This window comes from Podarcis muralis, chromosome 4 (assembly GCF_964188315.1).
Source record: "Podarcis muralis chromosome 4, rPodMur119.hap1.1, whole genome shotgun sequence".
Taxonomy (NCBI): Eukaryota; Metazoa; Chordata; class Lepidosauria; order Squamata; family Lacertidae; genus Podarcis; species Podarcis muralis.
This window is the reverse complement of record NC_135658.1, coordinates 29,131,420-29,140,677: the sequence shown is the minus strand read 5'-3', so window position 1 is coordinate 29,140,677 and position 9,258 is coordinate 29,131,420.

Genomic DNA, 9,258 nt, shown 5'->3' with positions numbered 1-9,258 from the left:
CCTTCCCTGCAGACCCCTTGAGGGGTTAAGATCAGCACAGGCAGAAGCTTGGGGTGGTGATGACCCAGGAATGTAGCAGCCCCTAAAATGTGGTATTCCCTCCACTCAAAAGAGCACCTGGCACCTTCACTCCTTTAACCTGAGCCCCCTGAGCTGTTTATTTTTAGGGCTCCCCCTATTTCTGTGATTATAATTTGTTTTAAACTGTTTTTAATACTGCAATTTAAATGGTATTATTTAAATGGATCTTAGGGTGAAGAGTGGGTAATAAATCAAATTAATAAAAATAATAATAATTAAAACTTGTCTGATCCCATTTTTAAAAGCGATCTAAAGGATAAACTAGGCATGGCATTTATCACATGATTAACATGCATGATTAATAAAAGAAAGAGCAACAGGATCTGGCCTTAGGATTGTGTACTAATTATTTGGGGGTGCTTTTTAAAAGAACCACACACACACACACACCAGTTAACCATGTGTCTATGATATCCAGTTTGGCCCTAACCCAGGCACCAAAGTAAAAGTAAATAAATAAATCTTACTATCCATTTTTTTCCACACCATGCATAATTGTATAAGTCTCTGTCATGTCCCCTCTTAACACTATGCTTGTCTGGATGTAAACCCCGCTGTGTTCAATGGGGTATAATCCCAGATAAGTGTGCATAGCCTTCGGCTGCAATCCTGAACATACACAGTGGGACTTCTGAGTAAACATGCTTAGGCATGCAGGGTTATCTTTCTTTGTAAACTAGACAAGTCATAGCCAATCCCATTCCTACCAGCAAATGCATATGAAGTTAGGGGATTTATTTGCACTCTGCACTGTCTCTCATTTTGCATTCACCCAGAATCTCTTTGCACATTCTCATTGCCCAGTTTGGATTTATTTTTTTTATAACGGGTTTTTTTCAACAGCCAGTTTTGGATTGCAGCTTCCTAAATAGTGTAGCATGTCATCTGCAAATGCAGCAACCTCACTGCTGGCTCCGGGTCATTTATGAATGTCCCAGTAGAAACCCTTGGGATATTCCAGCGTTCATTTCTCTCCATTGTGAAAACCGCCCATTTATTCTGCCCCACTCCTTCCCAGCAAACCTTTGATTTCAAAAAGGACAAATTTTCCTGTGACATCATGACTCCCCATCACCTTGGCAACCTGCCAATTCTTCTGTCTCTGTCCTCTCCCTGAAGTGGGGGGGGGGGCAGGAGAGAAGACAGGCTGACCAGCTATAACATTTCCGAAAATGCATTATAGTAGGGCAAACTGCTTTGCAAAAATTGGCATTGGGCAAAACTTCACACAAAAATGTGTATATTAGGAGATGCTAGTGCTTTTTCATGAGGACGTAAAAAAAACCCAAAAAAAACACCATAAGCTGATGTGGAAATGTGGAGAATTGAATTTTAAGATTGGAAAAATGAAAAACTAACAGATTCACCCAGTCCTAGTAGGAATTGACTTCCAGTGCAATGGAAGTTAACCTTCAGACTTTGATCTGGCAATCTTATAAATAACCGTACCACGTGCTTGAGGCTGTTCTGCTGTGCAATAAGGAACAATTACTTAAAACTTAGTGAAGGACATCTGGCAAATAAAGGGCATCTGGAAGGCAGCTACCTCATTTTTCCTCTGTACATCAATGATTTGTCACCGTCTACATCCAAACAAAAGCATCCTTAGGAAGAGAAAAAAGAAGAACTTCACAGGGAAGTCTCCCAAACAGTGTGTTTAACGCAAGGCAGAGACAGTGCCAGCCCCATGGCTGTCAATTTTCAATTACAGTGTGGAGCTCAGAAGTGTACACCTGTATATCCACATACACAGAACAAATAATATATGTCTCAAAAATACAGAGTGTACCATGTATACAAAAAAATCAGACGGTCACAGTGAATAGATTTCAAGTATATCTAAGAGGAATGCACTAGTACTTACCTCATGATCTTAAAACTCATATGCCCCAGCCAGCCCCAATCTGAATACAGTATGATGATGAAAAATCAGTATGAACTAGATAATAGTAGTAGTAGTAGTAGTAGTAGTAATAATAGAATCATAGAGTTGGAAGAGACCACAAGGGCCATCGAGTCCAACCCCCTGCCAAGCAGGAAACACCATCAGAGCACTCCTGACATACGGTTGTCAAGCCTCTGCTTAAAGACCTCCAAAGAAGGAGACTCCACCACACTCCTTGGCAGCAAATTCCACTGTCGAACAGCTCTTACTGTCAGGAAGTTCTTCCTAATGTTTAGGTGGAATCTTCTTTCTTGTAGTTTGGATCCATTGCTCCGTGTCCGCTTCTCTTATTATTATTATTAATAATAATAATTTTATTATTTATACCCCACCCTCTGGCTCTAGTTCTGAGTTATTTGTTGTAAAGTGGCAAGCAAATATAGGCAACAATAAAAGAATAAATTACTGCAAGCTTCAATCAATATCAATTTTTTTGTAAACTGCCCTGGAAGATAGTATCTTTTATCTAACTAAATAAAATTAATCATTGCATGCTGCAATCCTGTACCCGCATACCTGGTGGTATATTTATTTATTGAGTAGATTAAGAGAAGCATAGGATTGTACTGTAAGGCTGCAACCCCCACCATCCTTTTCATGTTACTAAGCCTCATTTAACTCAGACATACTGTGCTTCCAAATTAAGATGTGTGTAGGATTCTACTGTGATCTAGGCCATGTTTATTCAGAAGTCCTTCTGAGTTCAATAGTGCCTACTCCCACGCAAGCTAAAGGAGTTGCAGCCTTACAATGCAATCCTTTGCATGTCTACTCAGAAGCAATTTCGATTAATCTCAATGGGATTTAACCCCAAGTGAGTAAAAATTTGCTGTTTTACAGTATAATCCTAAACTTGCCTATTCTGAAGTGCATCCTATTGAATTCAATGGGACTTACTCCCATGTAAATGGAGTTAGGATTGCCGCCTTAGTAGGCTCATGTTTGATCAACAAAGGCTCACAGTGGTGAGAGAAGCGAATAGTAAAGAGAACCTGCACAAGCCAGGCTGACACAAAACCCCACACATACATTAAGTAGAATAGAAGCATTGCCACCCGACCCCACCCCCACTCATTATGCCCCCCTCCACCTCTTTCCCCCTTTCCTTCCTAATGTAACACTAATGTCTCAACAAATGAAACTGATTTGTAGAATATGTAACTTGAAAAAAGAGACATTGCACATACTTTTGTAAACCAAAAAATCTTTAATTAAAAATATGTTTAAAAAAACAAACAAAGGCTCCCAGTTAAGAGTTCACACCAGTCTCCCCAGGGTTGCGGAGAGCTGCCTGCATTCCGAAGCCTGGGGCGCGCTGAGCAGCGCACCCTGGGCTTCGGGCACCTCTCCGCAAGCCTGGGGAGACCAGCGTGACTTCCCGCCAGGCTCCCTAGGCTTGTGGATAGCAGCCTGTTCTGGGGGCTGGGGTCGGGGGAAGCTCGGGCTTCCCCCACCCCAGCCCCGCGCCTGGGGGGGAAATAATTTTTTTTCTTTATTTCCCCCTCCCCCCCAAAAAAACTAGGTGTGCCCTATGGGCCGGTGCGCCCTATGGGGCGAAAAATATGGTAGTTATTATTATTTTAAGCCTATGGTAGAAAATGTAAGGGACGCGGGTGGTGCTCTGGGTTAAACCACAGAGCCTAGGGCTTGCTAATCAGAAGGTCGGCGATTCGAATCCCCGCGACGGGGTGAGTTCCAGTTGTTCAGTCCCAGCTCCTGCCAACCTATCAGTTTGAAAGCACGTCAAAGTGCAAGTAGATAAATACTACCAGCAGGAAGGTAAACGGCGTTTCTGTGTGCTGCTCTGGTTCGCCAGAAGCGGCTTAGTCATGCTGGCCACATGACTCGGAAGCTGTATGCCGGCTCCCTCGGCCAATAAAGCAAGATGAGTGCCACAACCCCAGAGTCGGTCATGACTGGACCTAATGGTCAGGGGTCCCTTTACCTTTACCTAGAAAATGTAAATGTAAAAAATGCCTTTCTAACAGTGAAGAGTTAAGGCTAATGAGCTGTACAGTAGTCTAAACTTCCTTTAGTATCTCCAAAATATGCTCATGTTTGGGGTATTGGCAATACACACACACACACACACACACACACACACTTTATTTTAATCAATCAGTTAAAGGCTGATGGTCAGTCAACTAAAAATATTAAGCCCCTATTGTTCTTCTGTTCAAGTATATCACACTTGTTTCAGTTCATCAGGACATGGGAACCATTAAACGTGGTTCTCTGAAGAAGTAAAAAAAGAGAGAGAGATGCACACATATGGTTAGTACTCAGTTGTGCATATGAATGAAAATAAAGCCAGAGACCTTGTGGCGCAGAGGCTAGAGTGCCTGTGTTTGCATTTTGAAAACCCAGGTTAATCCTGCACTTGTTCAGGAGTGCCAGCCACAATCTCAGGCAAACCTTTCTTACATGCTTGTTGCAATGCTGCGCATTAGAGAAAAGGGCAAAATAAAAATACAGTGAACAAATAGATAGCAGCAGAATTATGATTTCCAGGGAGCCATTCATGCACACTGCTGGATCCTCTGCATGCACACCTCCGTGTGTTTCATTAAAAAGAAGAAGAACTCTTCCCTATAGGGATCTCATTCAGCAAAGATTGGTGTCATAAAACTGGCCTTCCTTGATGGCTTGGTGTATCTACTCTGTCAGCTGTCACTCTGGTTTAGAATGATTGTCCTTTCCCCACATCCTGATGGCTGTATGGCTGCAAGCAAATTTCTGTGTGCAGACTCGAGGCTAGCCCACTAATTGCTAGGAAACCTAGACCCTCACAAAACTGACAGATGGGTTGGAGTGTCAAACGGGCTGGTGTCACCCCAGTGAAATGAGACGGTAAAAGGAGCAACACTGATTGCATTAGACTCATATTTTTTTATATATCAGGCTCCAGGATCCTGGCCAATAAAGACATCACCTGCTCTCTAACTGTTTTGAAGCTGCAAAGCACCCACCCTTGCTTGCTTAAGAAAAAAAAATCAGGTAAAGGAGGAAGGCTAGGGTCAGAGAGATATGACAAGGAGCATGAAGCAGATAGCTGGGAGGATGTAAACATGGTTGTATGTTTGGCCGAGGGGTCAAACTGGAGAAGAAGCAAGTGACAAGGCCAGAAGCATCTGATGCAGTGGCTGGATTTAAGGCTGGAGGACCAAAATAAAGACATTTTTGAGTGGGAAGTGTATGTGTGGCTGACAAGAAGAGTGGACTGTGCATGGCTTTATGGGGGGATTAGAGGAATTCATGAAGAACCAGTGGTGACTAAACATGCTGGCAATGTTCTACCCCTATTCTTGGAGATGGTATGCCTCTGAATGTCAGTTGCTATGAATCCTCTAGTGAAGAGAGCGCTGTTGCACTCAATTTCTGTTTGTGGCCACTGTGAGAACTGAACACTGCACTAGATGGTTGGACATGAGTTTAGAAGATGTGCAGCTTGAAGCAGGAGTGGTCAACGTGGCCTCTAGATATTGTTTAGCTTCAACTCCCATCAGTCCCAGTCAACACGGCTAATGGTCCAACATTATGGGACCTGAAGTCCAGCAACAGTTGGAAGGCCACAGATTCCCCATCCCTGACCTGCACTGACCAGCAGCAAGTGTTAAGTTGTGGGTGAACATATCAGACGACACAGTGATTCTCCAAACAGCTCTTGTTTATTCACAGGTCAGAACAGAACTGAACTGAAGGGTTCAGCCAACCTGCTTATATAGAGCTCAACTACAATGCAACAGTAACCACTTTCTGTAACTATCCAATCACTGAACGTCACTTTCAATCCCTTATTTGCATATGTGGACCTGAGTGAAAACTATCTACAGTATCCCCCTGCTGGCCCAGTGTGAGAACTTCAGTACATAACAGCAACTCTCTGGGCTATTATTTTTTTCCAGTCCCATCTGAAGATGCCAAGGACTGAACCTTCTGCAACAAGTGAAGGGGGCATCAAACTTGAATGGACCTGCCTCATAGTATATGCATGGTTATAATTTAATCCATACTGTACAGTCAGTGAAAATGAACTGATATTTGTTTATTCTGATCTGCAAACACTTCATAAAAGCTAGAATACTTTTGAGTTCTGCTACAGATTTTGTAAGACACCCCCAAATGCAGAGATTAATAGCTATGCAACCATCTTTGAATTAAATATTCTATTCCGGCTGCATACTAATTATCTTAGCAGGGCCTTTGCTCTTCAAGCCATAACACTGGCTTTTCATGTCTCTAACTTTTACTTTCCCCTGGTGAAATAATTACATTTTTTTGTTGGATCATCTGACATATAGAAGCTTTTGAATTACGAAGAGTTCTCTTGAGAGTCTTCTTCACGAGAGATTCCTTTTCAAACAGAAGTTTCATCTCGAGTTCAGCATCGGTTTGAGAAAAGTTGGCTTTCCTTTCAAGTTCTGATGTTTTCTTCATCATGATTACTATTTGTGGGTTGACTTCTGCTAAAGTTAAAGGCAAACTTTAAGTCAAACTCCATTGACTTCAATGGAATGGGGAGCCTACCCTTGAAACTGAGAGGCAATATTATGCAAATTGATTGCGCCTACAGATTTGCTTTTAAGTTTAAAGCCATCAAACTTCATGCTTCTCAAGATTAATTTTTTAAAAAAGAAGTAATGCAGCGATAGAATAATGTTTCATAAAACATCTCACATATTTCATTTGCATTGTTTATTCATATTCAGTGCAATTATTTGAACCAAATCAACAGGAAGAAAAATTTAAAAGATGGTGTTTAAATTCCAGAATAAGAGTGGTACAGTATTAAAAATATTAGCAACCTAGTAGTGTGTTCTGCTGTGTCACAGCAACCTCTGTACTTCCAGTGAAAACGCAAGAGGATAGCTGGTTTGAGTGTCAGTGAACCTGGTCCCTTTTCCTCCACTGGTACAGGAATTGTGAACTGCAAGGTGATGTTCAGTGTCCTCATAAATCATTCTGCCTATTTACAATGTTCGGGCATGAGTGCCATTGCTTATGTAGCTAGAAAACCACACACACGGGGGGAGGGGGATATCAGCAGGTTTGGAGAACACTGAGATTTACAGAAGAACAAAAGAAATCTTCAGAAAATACTCTGCAAGCAGTCCAGTGAGGACTGAACCACCTCTGCTGTACAGAATGCTGACTAATTGTTTGGGGATGGAGGTAGGAAACCAGTTAGAAGGGAGAAAAGAATGGAGTATACAGGGAACCAGACAGAAGACATTTTCAGTAGTCGCACCTACCTATGGAATGCCCTCCCGGCAGACGGCAAAGAGTTAAACAACAATAAAAAATTCTGTAGACATCTGAAGGCAGCCCTGTTACAGGAAGCTTTAAATGTTTGATGTTGTCGTCATTGTTTTTCCTGTGTTTTTGCTAGAAACCGCCCATAGTGGCTGGAGCAACCCAGTCAGATGGGCGGGGTATAAAAAATAAAGTATTATTATTATTATTATTATTATTATTATTATTATTATTATTATTATTATTATATTGAAGAGTGCATAGCTGGAAAAGTGAGCAGGAGCATTCCACACTTCCAAATTGTTTTGCCAGTCCTGTGACCTGCTAAGTGTCACTGAAGTAGCCCTGTTGCCTCACACTGACATTACACAGTCCAAAAAGCACTGTCAGGACAATGACAGAGTGAGTGCCGCAGCACTACAGGCCCAGTGTGGAACAAACCTCCTGATAAGATGGTATCTGCAGGAGGACCTCATCTGCAGAGCTCAGTGAGCAATTGGGTGTATAAGGGGTGAGATGATCTTTCAGGTACCCTGGTCCCAACCTGTATAGGGCTTCATACACCAAAAACCAGCACCTTGAACTTAGCCCGGTAGCTAATTGGTAGCCAGTTGCCCATATGTTTTACCTCTGTGACTAGGGACTCAGCTAAATTGGTAAAGAAAAAGCATTTTATTTGCGTTGAATATGCAATATAGCACTGTGACAATAGAGGGCGCTGTGGAGTCCCGACTTTCCCTACCGGATTTCCCTGTATGCATTTACAACGCATTTAACTGAATCGCTTCTTTGACGTGTCTAGATCCAGCCTAGGAATAATGCAGACCCTCCAAGTGTCCCTATTTCCCAGGGACGTCCCTGATATAGAGAAGCCATCCCGGTTTCTGATTTGATCCCAGAATGTCCCACTTTCCCTTCAGGTGTTCCTATTTTCACTGGAGAAATGTTGGGGGGTATGGAGTTATCCGACCCCCAAGCAGTCTGAAGGCAATCCTTTATAGGGAAGTTTTTTTTAAAAAGTTTAATGTTCTATTATGTTTTTATATATGTTGGAAGCTGCCCAGAGTGTCTGGGGCAACCCAGTAAGATGTGTGGGGTACAAATAGTAAATTTATCATTAAGGAATGGGGCGTCCCTATTTTCATTGGAGAAATGTTGGAGGGTATGGTAACTCGTTTGGATAGGCACATGGGAGAGGGATTTTCTGTCCTGAAGAAGAAAATTATGCTGAGAGTTCTAGTCATGAAGCTTGAATGAAGGGTGTAGTTTGGCCCTCAGATAGTTTGGCCCTTGTGGGATTTGAAAATTATGTTAGAATAAATACAAGCATAGAATTATATACTATTAAAGATGCATGTCCATCTGGTTTTGATGTGTTGAAGTTCAGTGAGCCAGTCCCAGAGGTTCTGATGGTTTCCTTACAAGCTGAACTAAGCAGGGTCAACGGTGAAATGATTTTCCTCCTTTTGATCTTCTTAATCTATTGGAAGGCATTTCTTGTTCTATAAACTTGTATTCTTGCTGTTAGATGAAAGGATGTTACATCAGGAGTTTGCCGAAAGCAGTACTATGCCCAGGAAAGTAGCAATACAGATAAAACTTTGGAGAATTTAGCTGGGAGTTTAATGGATTTTCGAATTGCATGAGCAGATGTTATTTTATCAGACACAGCACAAATCATATGGGTATTGATAGAACTTCTTTTCATACTTTCTTTTTCCTGCCTGAGGTGCCAAATATAGAGATGGAAGGAGTGTCGTTTAAAAACTGAAAGGGGATTCACAAATAATAATATTGAGGGAAACTAAAATGTATACAACAGAAGGCAATTTTAGTTTTGAACCCTGAAAAAATGCAAAATAAAAGAGAGTGATGTTCAACCAAGGGGATTCTATACAGGTGGAATACAAAAAGTGAAGGGTGTAATTTAGGAGTTCTGGTGCATGTCCCATTCTCTCCTGTGAAAGGAACATGCTCGG